We start from the raw sequence: 12,811 nt of genomic DNA, 5'->3' as shown, positions 1-12,811 counted from the left end.
CCATATGCACGTGATTCTTCTGCTGCTATTTCAATGGTCTTCAAATCTACAAGCAATGAATTTTGTCCACTATAGAAATCATTGATATTATAGACACTATTTTTTCTCACAAAACCAATGATAGGAATTAAAATTTATCCTTTTATTTCCTAGTTTCTGTTGCTGATCATGTGTGGTGGGTTTTGCTGCAGTGCAATGGTGATACCTTGAAAATACCTTCTGCCAATAATTTTAGAGGTACAACCAAGTAATAGCAATAGCTGTGAGACTGGTAACATTTCTCCAAAATTTAGAAGACTTAAAATACCTGTTTGACTTCATTTATATTAAATAGAAAAGTGATTATGAAGAATTTCATCAAGCCATGCCCTTGTGGAAAAGAAAGAAACCTACCTTATTCCAAGAGACCTCTTCCATTAGCCAGTACTACTCAGTCCAGCATGTGGCATCACCAGAACAACGGGGCATCACACCAGACAGAAGCTGACATCTACAGAAAATGTTACCTTCCAGGCCTGTAACATAAAGACAATGCACAGTTCTTTCAGAAACAAGGACTCTGTAAAAACATTGCACTGTATAATTACAAGATTATTGTTGTTCGATTCATCCCTACCAAGTCTGATGTTTTACAAGGGGAAAAAAAAAAAAGACTTCACTACTCCTCAATCTTGAAAACTCAACTTGACACCCAGAGTTCAAGCTATGTTTTTATGCATTCCGCATCATCATCAGTAAACTTGATCTGGTTTATAAATATAATAAAGTGCCTTTCTTTGAAAAACTGATTTTCACCATTTAGAAGTAAAGACAGCATTACTTTGGATTATGAGCTTTCTTGTATTTGCCACGTATCCAGTGTACAACAGAATGTTGAATACCATATTCATGTTGAATACCATGAATACCAGTTTCAAAATATGCAGCAATTGTAGAAGTGCGAAGATAAGCATTATACAATTAGAGGTAAGTGAACTAAAGACGTCTATCTATGTCAATTTTGAGGTCCTATTATTGGAATTTCATTATTTTTTCTGATAATGCATTAACCGAAGTGGAAACTGATTTCTGCTCCTAAATCCACATGGACTAGTATACAACCAACATGAACACACACAGAAAGGAGAAGTGGAGAAAGAGGAGTTGATTATTAAAGAACAAGCTGAGACTACAAAGAATACAAACCCCATTTAAAAAAAATATAAAATTTATAAACTTTATTTTCAAGCATTCTCTTTTTAGAGTCATCAGCAGATTTTGAGCCAAATTCAAGATAGTTTGTAAACATGCATAACTTCAATAGAGTGGCAATCAAGTTTATAAGAGACTAATTTAATCCTTTATTGTATAAAGTACCAATGACTTCATATAACATTTACCCTCTTTGTTTGGAGTAGCAGAACCTCACAAGCACTCTGTTTTAACTAAATGTATGCACCACAGACCACAGTTAAAGTATATCATTTTAAGGCAAGAAGAAAATGTCTTTTAACAGAGTGTCTTTCTGAGTTTGAAGTTCTTTTAGTGACTGAAGACAGAAAATAAATATTTTCAATATTTTGTTCTAAGAAGTTTGTAAACCAGGCGCCTACCTGCAGAATGCAAATAAAATATTTTCCTTATTGATGTATCCGATAATTAAATAATTATTTCTCCAAGGCAAATTTCTTTTTCGATTGAAAGTAATACATACTTTAGGTACACAAAAACACAAAGCAATTGATCCCAATATAGTATACATCCCTTTCACTAACCTCAAGTATTGAATTATGTCTGTGTGTTTATCATGTCTGGGTATCTACTTATATGGATACACATATGATTACAAGACTAAACCTCAAGAGACCCATGGTTCAAAATGTCAGCCATGCATATACTGTAGATGAGGAGGTCCAAAGAAGAAAACAAGCCTGGCATGCTTCTAATTGGTTTTCTTTATTAGCATACACAGAAATCCCCACAGGCAAAGCCATACACAGGTAAAATTATTGGGTTTCAACTACTTTTTGCATAACATCGCTAACCCTTGAAATACAGATTTTAATGCAGTCAGGCACTGGCATTGTTGTTTTATTATGCAGCTTATGGAATAAATTGAAATTTCCGTCCCTCAACTGGTAGCCATTCAATACAAAACTCAATAGTTGTACCACAGTATGACATTCTCCTTCACTTCACATAGTTTCAACCTGGTGAGAAAAGGGTATATAACTATGTACCATAAAGAAAAAACACATACTGAATATCTCTACAACTACTTTGCATAACACGATGTCCCTATTCACTTTCACAGTGATAGTCAATCTGAATAACAGGCATAGGAGAATAACCCGAAACACGTACTACTGCCCTAAAAAAAATCAGAGCTTCCAGGGGATAAACGTTTATGCAGAATGCTTGATACAAAGTCATCTGTGTCAAGGAACTCTGGTCAGATCCACTTTGAATATGCTGAAACGGGGTCCCATCAGCACTCTTTACTTGATAGCTGAGCAAACTTGGCATTTAATATATAAATGATGAAGACAAAATATCAAAGCCCATAGTATAAGAAATTATAAGGTGTGTTCAAAATTATAAAGCATAAGTCTTTAATAAGGGACTATAGCACACCTATCTCAAATCAACATCTTGTGGAGGGTCAGAAGTAGAGCTACAATGGAAATCAAAATTCGTGTTCCTAAAGCAAAGCAAAACCAAACTCTGTGAGAGACAACAGAGCTCATGGGAGGGGAAAAAAATACCAAAATCAAATCTTATGATACTGAGACATTATATGCTAAATGCTATCACAGTTCTGCTCTTGGATAGGGAATGAGAATAACCTCTTATTTAAGGTAAGTGTAATAGGAACAAATTACCATCAAATATTAATGTCCTGCTGCCTTCCACATTAAGGTAAAAGAGCAAAACATAAACAGTTAAATAAAATCTTCAAGCCCTGCCTAAGAATTCTATGGATTGAACCATTTTCTAAAGGAAAGATGCAATAAATTTCTGCTCACAGCCAAGCCCTAAATTCAAACAAGCTACCGACCCAGTCCTGTATTATTTCTTCTTTTTCAGAAGTGAAACCTCAACACCACACTCTCAGGGCTGCATCTTCTCAGCCAATCACCAAGAGCAGCACCTGAGCAACTAGAGGCTGGTCTTCTTTTTCCAAACTGTGCAGAAAAGAAAGGAAGATCTCAGGTCTGTCCAAAAAATTTGGTACAAACAGGAAAAGGGGATATTCCGAAAAGTTCATTCTGTACAGTGCTGAACAGTCATCATTGGGTGAATAGACATTATAGTGCTCTTCCCCTTTCCCAAGAATTAGTGTGAAAGACCCAACAAATGACTATGAAGAACGATAAAGGTCAAAACTACGTGAGCAAAGGTGACTGATTTTATCACATTTACAACTAAGAACATTGTCACTGATTATTGTCTCAAAATACAGAAAATGAGAGTACAAACTGCAGTCCTTCATGACTATTAATTATAAATGTTTAGGCACCAAGAAAATTCAACAGAAGAGAGCCTACTCAGAAAACAAGAAACAAAAAAAATCTGTTAAAAGTAGAAAGGAGCTTTTCCTTCATACACAATCTGGAAGCTTTATGTGCTATTAATGCACCTTGGACTTTCAATACTCCGTCACACTGCAATGTGTTCCCATTCCAGCTTCAGAATGAGTTTACAGAAAATGACAACATTCATTTAGTGTGCTTGATCCCTGATCTTTGTCCACTCGGGGTGACACTTCTGAATATCAATTTGTTATGGAAAGCACCATCCTTCCTTTCTTCTTTTGGCCTAATTATTTGTTTATTTATTTATCTATTGGTATTTCCTATAAGCATTAAAAACATATTGCCTACAAGCATGAGCCCTCAAATGTATCATCTCCAAGTTGCATCATTTTTCATACAAGGCAACCCAGCAGCTGAATTTGTCTGCTCCAGTTAGGAAATAACCCTCACAGAGAGGGGATGAGCAGAAATGAAACATTGTGCCACTAATCAGAAATAACTTGTATTTCTACACTGCCATAAGGAGCTGATTTTAATTTGCATTAGTGCTATCATCTCACTTTATTCTGAGACACTTGTATAGATAAGTTGAACTCTAATGACTCGGATGAATCTGTGGCCTAATAAAAGCACAGCAGGCAAAAAAGTTGCTATTGCACTAGTCTGAACGTGGTTTTATCCTAGCTTTGTCCACATACTAAAATAAACACACAACATTTGAATTTGCTGTTGACAAACTAAGAAAATATTTTATGACCCATCTTTGGTTATTTCCAAAAGTAGCTATGCTAATAGTTTGAACATCTTAAACCAGTACCTCTTCATTGGATAAAAGAAAATGTTCCTATCCTTGCTTTTGTGCCACCATTACAGCCTCCTTGATGTGTCATTTTGCTAAAATACTCCTTCAGAATTCAATGCCTTGACAGCAGATAATTTAGTCTGGTGATGAAAGTAAGGGAACAAACAAGAGCTGAGAGCTTATGAAATACAGAAAGTGAACCAAGGTGTTGTCTTCTCCCTTCTCCTTTCAAATGGCAATAAGCTAAGTCCTAACTTCTCTTTTTCATGTATTATTTTCCCATTGTCTGTTTTTCTTTCCCAACAGTAAGAAACACTAGAAACCAGAACCTGAAACACTTCCTCCTTAATCCTGACATTTTTGTAATAAAAACGATTACAGTGCTCCAATACAATCTCCAAAATTACTTGGGTAGTGCCATTTTGGTGTTTCTGAAGACAACTCTGACAATATAACTACTGGCTAACCCAAGAAGCAAGTCACTAAGCTTATAAAGACTTCTTTACTTCCTCATTTCACCAGTATTACTGCCACATTCTGTTTCATCCAGAATGTGTTATATTGCTGAATTTGCTTAAGGATACCTGTACTTATTAAAGCTGGCCACCTAGACTTTTGAGCTGACTTCCATTAGACATCAAGAAGCCTGCAGGCAAAGGGTTAATGAAATTATACCTATTATCTTCACTGCAATATCACTAATTGGAGCAGAAACGGTGCAACACTAAGTGTCCACAAATAAAGATGACATTTAAAGTAGGGCTGAATTATCTTCTTCAGAGATGCATCCCAGAACTGGCACCCATCAAGATGAGATATCATTGACTTGAAGTTATAACAATGCAACAAGCCCTTTGAGCTGGCATCAGCAGAGACTGTATTTCTGAGGAACCAGACTTCACTGACTGGGGGTAGGGGGGTGCTTGGATTCCATCATCTGCTTTGCTTTCAACATAATTTTTTCCTTATCTGGATTCATGGAAGGCAGATACTATGATGGTATGGCAATGTGAACAAAGAGGACAAAGAGTATTCTGTTTGATTTTAAGGCATGGTCAGATTTTTGTGCAGCAAAAATTTAGGAATGTGAAAAAAAATCACAATCTACAAAGTTTTAAAAAGTCTGTAATACAAATGCTGCAATTTAGCAGACTAAGATTGTGAAAATAGTGTTTTATGTGAATTAATAGTTGCTCTGCTTTTATTTTTGTAAATTGAAGCTTCAACTCCTCCTTTCTGTTCTTTATTTTCAAATAAATACCAATTGCTTTCACTGACCAAGATCTAGATGGCTAAAGTACTATTCTTCATCTTCAAAGCCTCTGGAGTTGATTTGAAAAGATGCAGCTAGCGCCCAAATCTTTGAACATTTTTAGAATGGAGCTCACAAATAGAATTCTGAGGTTTTCAAACATTCAAAAATATTTCCTAGATGTGCCAATTTGCCCTGAGAAAGGTCACTTCTCTCATGTCATTCAGTCAGAAGCAGAAATGCTAGGATTCTTTCCTAGAGGTGTTTGAGCTGGTGTGTCAACTGGAAAAATAATAAACACACTATATGTGGCATCATTTCTAGACTATATACTTGACTCTATACCTACCGCAGTCTAATGAAACAAAAAAATTATTGACTCCCAAGACCGTGCCTGAACAGTGAGGTTTTTGTTCCCTTCTCATAAAGGACTGATAACTAATGTTCCTAATATGGTAAGTGTATTAACTATCTAAATACATTTATTACCCCTTCAGCTTTTGTATTCACTGTATTATACTTAAAGAATGGTTTATTGTTATAATTACTGTGGTTTAAAAATTAGAACAATATCAAAGACAAAGGCGTTTCTTTTGCTGAACAGAAATTAAGTGGGAGATTCACAAAAGCAAAAAAAGGCTGGAAAGCTCCTTCTGTAAACTTTGGGTCTATTTCCCTTTTTGAAAATGTCCTCAGCAATTGCCATTTGTTGACATTCAGTTTCATGACTGCAGAAAATAAAGTTTGAAAATGAATTTGAAATGAGTTCTGCACCAGCCACCAGTTCTGGTGCAGAGCATTTGTCACCCTAACAAACGTGTACTAGAATTAATCTTCATACTGTACAAGGCTTTCCCAGTAGCTTCACACCAGAGCAGATCACAGAGAATTATTGGATTTATTATCCTTTTATTGATCTTCCTGAGGCATTTGGATGGATTGATTCTGATATGCTACTCCTTAGACATATTAGATAGATTACTTAACAAATTTCTGAGCAGCTGACCATGACCAGGTCAATATCTCACAGGAAGTTCTTGCTCACATATACCCATCACTTGCCAGGAGCATGTCTTTCTTCTGATCTACAGCTGTCTTCTTGTGATATACAAAACAGACTACAAACAGAGGAAGTTAAAGCACCCTAATTTTGTCTTTTGAATTTAGACTATATTTGTGGCTTAATAATATGCTGCTTTGCATAAATACTTTGAAAAAGCTCCATTATTCTACTGTTATCTAACTATCAAAAGGAAATGTGTCTTCAGAGATGAATCACTCTTATATTACCACTTTTTGCTTTTAAAAATGCGAACTTCTCACAAAACGGACAGCTTTCCGCAGCATGTTTTAGTTTGAACTGTGGAGCAGAACAAAAGGAAGAAAGGACATTTAGCAACTTTTTAAGAGGCTACATGATAGAATCTAGCAAGGGAACGCGTCACTTGCCACAGCAGATTCAAAGCCTAACAAACACAACTGTTCCCTAACCATGCTAAATACATCCCACACTTCTGAAGTGGAGAAAACTCCCCTCCCTGCAGATCTCATCCTACTGCCCAGTAATAATAGGCTGCTCCTATTTATCATTAGTCAGGAGCCTTTATACCCTACAGAGACCAAGGCTATGTCCAGCCTAGGACTACGCATTTCTAAACCTGGAGTTTGACCCTCAAGTCACCTCCGACTCTATCTGTAGGAGCCACCCAGCACAAACATCCTGAAATCTCAGGTCTCCTCCTGGCACAGCAGGCTGGGCTAGCTCACATCTGTTACTCGGACTCACGAGAGGCCAAGCAGGCTGGAGCTGGGAGGCTGCTGTACAGCAAGTGGTAGCCACTAGTTCAAATGCTCCCAAATCCAGGGATGGAAAAGATTGTATCAGCCCAGAGAAAAGGAGGAGGACTACTCCTCCTTCTCCTTTCTGTCCTTCAGCTCTACCCTAAACTGAAGAACAGGCTGGATGGGAGGGAGGGATGGAGGGGTGGAGGGACAGAAGGAGGGAAGAAGACAATACAAAAGTCCTTGGCATGCTTAGCAGACCACTGTCTCAAGTTAGGCAATAAGGAATACTAAGGACAGGACTTAATCCCACTGCTCATATGTTTTATTCAGAACTGTAGGATGGAACCTTTAGCAATGAGATGATGCCTGTAGAGAGAGACCTCTCTTGAGGCTAGCTTTCAGTGGTGTTTCCTTCCAGCTTACCTTTTTTTCTTTAAAAGCCACGCCAACCATGGAAGAGGAAAGGCAACGCTGTTGGCTAGTTCCTCCAACTCTTTTTTCTTATTTTAAATACAGGAATATAATTCTTAGACCAGTTGCTCAGACAGTATGAAAGTTGAGCCACTTCTTTTCTGTGCATGAAAGGGTCAATACACACAAGACCCTTTCCAAGAAAATGCCCTAACTCCCAGGCTACAGGTGATTCTGGCTACATCTTGGTACTGAGGACCTGATATCCATGCTATGAACATTTTAACTCTAGTTTGTTTCTGTGGTTTGAATGCCTGATTGGAGAACATCTTCCACATTAGCTTCATCTGAAATGAAACTGGTTTATGTCCTCCAAGACCTAATGCACCATAAACAGAGATTATTTTTTCTTCAAGTCTGTTTCACATGCATCCATATGAACTGCTTCTGAAGTTAATGGAGACTATATATAACCTAGAAGCAGTATGATCCAAGGAGTTGAGATGGGTGGCTGAATTATTGAACAGATGATACTAAAAGAGAAGGTAACGAGTATACTCAGAAAAGCTTATTAATTTAAAACATTTCACCCAGAAAATTTAGACTGATGAACTTAAAATTATAAAAATAAACTAAAGAGTAACGGACTAGTAAGTCAGTCTGAATATTTTCTGATGCAATTCAAGATAACAGCCCAAAGATAAATTTAGATATCTAGAGAGAGACAGAGATGGCAAGTACTTTTTTTCTGTTGGCACTATGAATAGAAAAAAATAAAAGTGCTTTTCAGTAAAGAAAACAGTCTTCACACCACAAATCTTTCCCAGTACAGAGGAGTTCTCTTATTTAAATTATGCAACTAACAAAAAGGAAAAGGTTATGAAATCTTTGAGAACACATGGTCTTTTTCACAGAATTAGATGGATCCTAAAGGTGAACAAGAAGAAAAATGAAACTGAATTTACTCATTATAAGGTATTTAAAAGTCCCTCTACAAAGTCTTCTAAGATTCAAAGTTTCACTGAGGATGTTTCATTTCTCCTTATCCAGATCTACAGATTTCTGAAGGACTAGAAATTTAGAATCCACAATTCACTGCCTTCAGTAGTAAAGGAACAGTTTATCCAACCCATGCATGCTGGGATTTTCAAGGAAGCCTGAGGTAATAAAATATTCAAATTACTCTTAAATTCAATGGGAGTCAGACTTCTAACTCCTTAAGGCCTGTTGAAAATGCTATCCGTAATTTCCAATATCCTGAAATGAAAGAAATTAAAATTTTGAAAAATCTTCTGTGAACTAGTAACTATTGATTATTTAATGGCTGATTAAAATTTCTTACTAACTGCCTCCAGAATTTCACAGCAGGAACATTAGCACTCATATTGCTATTTTTCATAAATGTCAATTCCATCTGACATTGTGTGTTATTCAACATGAAAGATATCTGGAAAATAATCCTGCATAGCAGTAGGCTATGGCTACTGCTACGCAGGATAGGTAAAAGCTATCCACTGAATGCTACCAACAATGAACCAGCAAAAAATTTAGCTAAACAAGTAAAAATATGAGCCTTTTGTAAGAACATATTTCATAAAGTAGAACTTCTTCATTTTCAGAACAGAAAACAAAGTTGGAGATCCAGATTAGCATCCCTGTTCTGTTCAAGCACAGTAAGAGGCATTCAGGATTCCAGTCCACCAGCTATTCCAGGATGGGTTCTCCTATTCCCATGTGCTACGCCCTTTATCCATGTGCTACACCAAAACGCATGAAAAGCCATGCTTCTGCTGCAATGAAATGCAAAAGCAAAATTAAACAACACAAAAGTATTTTATGAAACTAAATTCTTGGCTTTCAGCCAGCTCTAGGGGTTAGGATGTGACCTGCAACCACATGCATAGCTGAAGTCTAATACTTGAGAAATGAGTCCCTGCACTGTCCCACAGAAAAAGTCCAATGCCAGCTCCTCTCCTACCCAAGGCAGAAGTAGCCCATCCTTGACTCTTTATTACAGACACAGCAAAAGGCAATTTTATCAACACTTCTGAGAAACTTTTAGCCAGCTGTAATCCTTTTTTTACAATTCATATAATCTGAAGACTGCACTTTCTGGTTGGGAAGGGTTTGTGCTCATATGGGATTATGCAGGAAGAGATTTGAGGTGCACAGATCTCACCAGGAAGTTGCATGTGGTTCTTCAGTTGATACTTCCAAGAGCTGGGAACATCTACAATGTATGAGGCTTGGGGATTTCTCTGTATAAGCATTAGAACTGAAGAAAGAGAAACTTGTGTTTGGTCTAATAATGAGCAAATATCTAATAGCAAAGAAATTCCAGTATTTCAATGCAGAAATAAAGAACAGCATTACTTATTTGCATGCCAGGTCAATTTTATTCCTGTTTTAAATACGGAGAAATGAGGGCACTGGGAAACTGTGCAACTTGCCATCAGTAAAAGAGTAGGCATTAACTAAATCCAAGATTCCTAACTAACGTGTATCCTGCCTACAACTGCCTTCACTGCCTTTACTTTCTCTGCCTTCATTGCCTTTACTTTCTCTGCCTTCATTGCCTTTACTTTCTCTGCAGGGCACATTGGTTTTGTCCTTCAAAAATCTCTCTTGCACATGAGAACTGAAACCGTGGTCAAACAAGATACAAGCAGAAAAATGGAAAAGGTCTTAAGAGGCAACATATAATATATCCAAACATGAAATGCCCCAAGTTTATAGTGCAAAGTAAACATTTTACAATATTTGTAATCAACATAGGGAGTCTTTTATCGCTTTGCAGAAATCTACGCCAAGAAAAAATTGCAGCTCTTTTATTTTTTAATGACGCAGCATGCTGTTAATTTGGGTATAATGCCAAAAAGCTCCGTAGTGATATTCAGGAAGGAGTTGTCTCGAAATCCTCAATGTCTTAGATAAAATTGAATCTGAATGGCTAAACCAATTTGAAAACAAATCAATTTAAAACTAATTTTATCTACAACATGCATTTTTTAAACAAACATGTTTCACTACAACAGAGATACTAGCAACATCCTTAAACCCAATACATTTATTCTGTTCCTGATGTTGCATACAAAATATGAACACCTTTCTGGTACTACTCCGACTACAGAGAAAACGAATGCCTGAATTCTTCCTCTTTTGTTGTCTCATTCCCATCATTAAAAACAAAGTCCACCTCACAGCTAGGCAAACACCTCGGAATTTCTCCTGCCCTGGTTTCTTGCATATTCATCAAAACCGTCCTCTCTCTCACATGCAGTTTTAAGTTCACACCAAGGCTCCACATACAGTCTCTTCCCTTCCTGCCTAAATAGCTCAAGACTGGTTTGAAATCTCACCAAAAAGGCATGTATTCTCTTGCATTTTGTATCCAGATGCTGCAGATATGGGGTGGAAAGGAAGATGGAGACAGAGAGTTGAAAGTGGATGAAGGTATCTGCGAGGCAGCCCATATGGCCGAGGCACGGGACAGTGCAGGAGGGGGACACAGAACAGGTCTCACTCATCTCCTCCTTTCGTGCAAAAGACATTTTTTACTCTGTGTCCCAGAAGAGCTGCTTCCTAGGCAGTTTTACGCTTGTTCCTACTACCCCAACAAACAGCCGACCACACCCTAGCATGCCCAGCACTCTAATATTATGCTCTAGGGAAATACTATTCCCCTGCTGGAAGGTTGCATAGCTCAAAATTTGAGCTTTGCTATTAAAAAAGGCAGCTACGCTACCCATCACTAAGCAAAATTGTTCAACGCAGCCTGGTTCCTTAGGCTTTAATTGTAATGGAAAACAGAATTATAGTCTGATTTTAAACAGCTTTTTAACATAGCAATTGGCACGTTCATACATACATGTGTGTACACATATATAAACACACACATATATGCTTTATTAAAGTAATGTCTCACTTGTTCCTATTTCTAAATGTTATCACACTCCATCATATACATGCTGTGTACATATAGCTATTACTCTCGGTTTATTCTCTTAAGTTAATGATAAGCTTGACAAAAAAAATCTACTCCAGTAATCCTCCAGATGCTGGCACAGCATACTCAGTGCGGGTATTGCATTAACCACTTCATGCATTGCACAGAGATGGGAACAGTACCTCTTTGCAAGGAATAAGTGAAAGGTCAAAACCTCTCGGAGCCCATCATACACTGATTTGATTAAACTGCTGCCACCTTCCACTTACATCAAGAAAACAAACATGACCGTATAAAGTAAAGCACAGTACATTTGTGGCAAGATGGAGACCTCTCATGTATTTGTATGGCTTTAATAACTAAGTATCAAAATAAGAACATGCATTAGTAAGAGATGTAAGGGACAAAAGGTTGAAAACTAGGTTTTTCTACCTTCCATAAAACTGTGTGAATAATTAGCCACCTCAGTTCCAGTCTCCATCTCTGAATTTGCCCAGGAAACAATCTTGAAAAATGCATCAAAAAAATAAAGCAAATAAATTGTATTGGTTGACAAAGCAAGGAGCCTATTTTTTTTAAAATCAATCCCTACTGACTCCTAAAAAATAGTATGTTGTTTCTTCCATGGTACTTTCAAAAAAACCCACCAGACACCTACCAATTAAGACAGCAATATTATTGAGCACTCATTCTGTATTTTACAGATTTAATGAACAGATGGCATGCTCCTTGCTTTATATAGTTATGTTTAACCAAATCATATACTCTTGATTTTGCCAATTCATGATCTTGCTTGATCTTGCTGATTCATGGACACTACCTTATAAGAATCAAATTATTCCTATAAATGGAAATAAACATGTACTCAACTGCTTCCTAGCAGAAAGCCAACATCGGTAGTATCTCTGTTTGTACAGTACCTAGCACATTTTTGCTATGTTGATCTAACTAATGAGATGAATAAAGTTTCGGGGTTTTGTTTTGTTTTGTTTTTTTTAACGTGTGAGCCCTTAGCAATGTGTACAGCATTCATTCCTTCCCCCTAGATGCCATTTTAGACAAGTTCACGTAAACCCAGACAGCAAATGACTTCACACTCT

At 37.1% G+C, this 12,811-nt stretch overlaps 1 long non-coding RNA gene across 5 annotated transcripts in view; it reads right to left on the bottom strand.

Annotated features, from left to right (window-relative positions):
- LOC142416766 (uncharacterized) overlaps positions 1-12,811 on the bottom strand; it is a 289,637-nt gene that overhangs the window by 235,374 nt on the left and 41,452 nt on the right. For all 5 annotated transcript variants that reach the window (XR_012777831.1, XR_012777822.1, XR_012777824.1 and 2 more), the window contains one exon: positions 394-515. This is a non-coding gene — a long non-coding RNA (uncharacterized LOC142416766). The remainder of the gene's footprint in view (positions 1-393; positions 516-12,811) is intronic.

Source organism: Mycteria americana, chromosome 1, assembly GCF_035582795.1.
Source record: "Mycteria americana isolate JAX WOST 10 ecotype Jacksonville Zoo and Gardens chromosome 1, USCA_MyAme_1.0, whole genome shotgun sequence".
In the NCBI taxonomy this organism is placed as follows: domain Eukaryota; kingdom Metazoa; phylum Chordata; class Aves; order Ciconiiformes; family Ciconiidae; genus Mycteria; species Mycteria americana.
The sequence above is the reverse complement of the archived record's forward strand: the minus strand, read 5'-3'. Positions and strand labels throughout refer to the sequence as shown.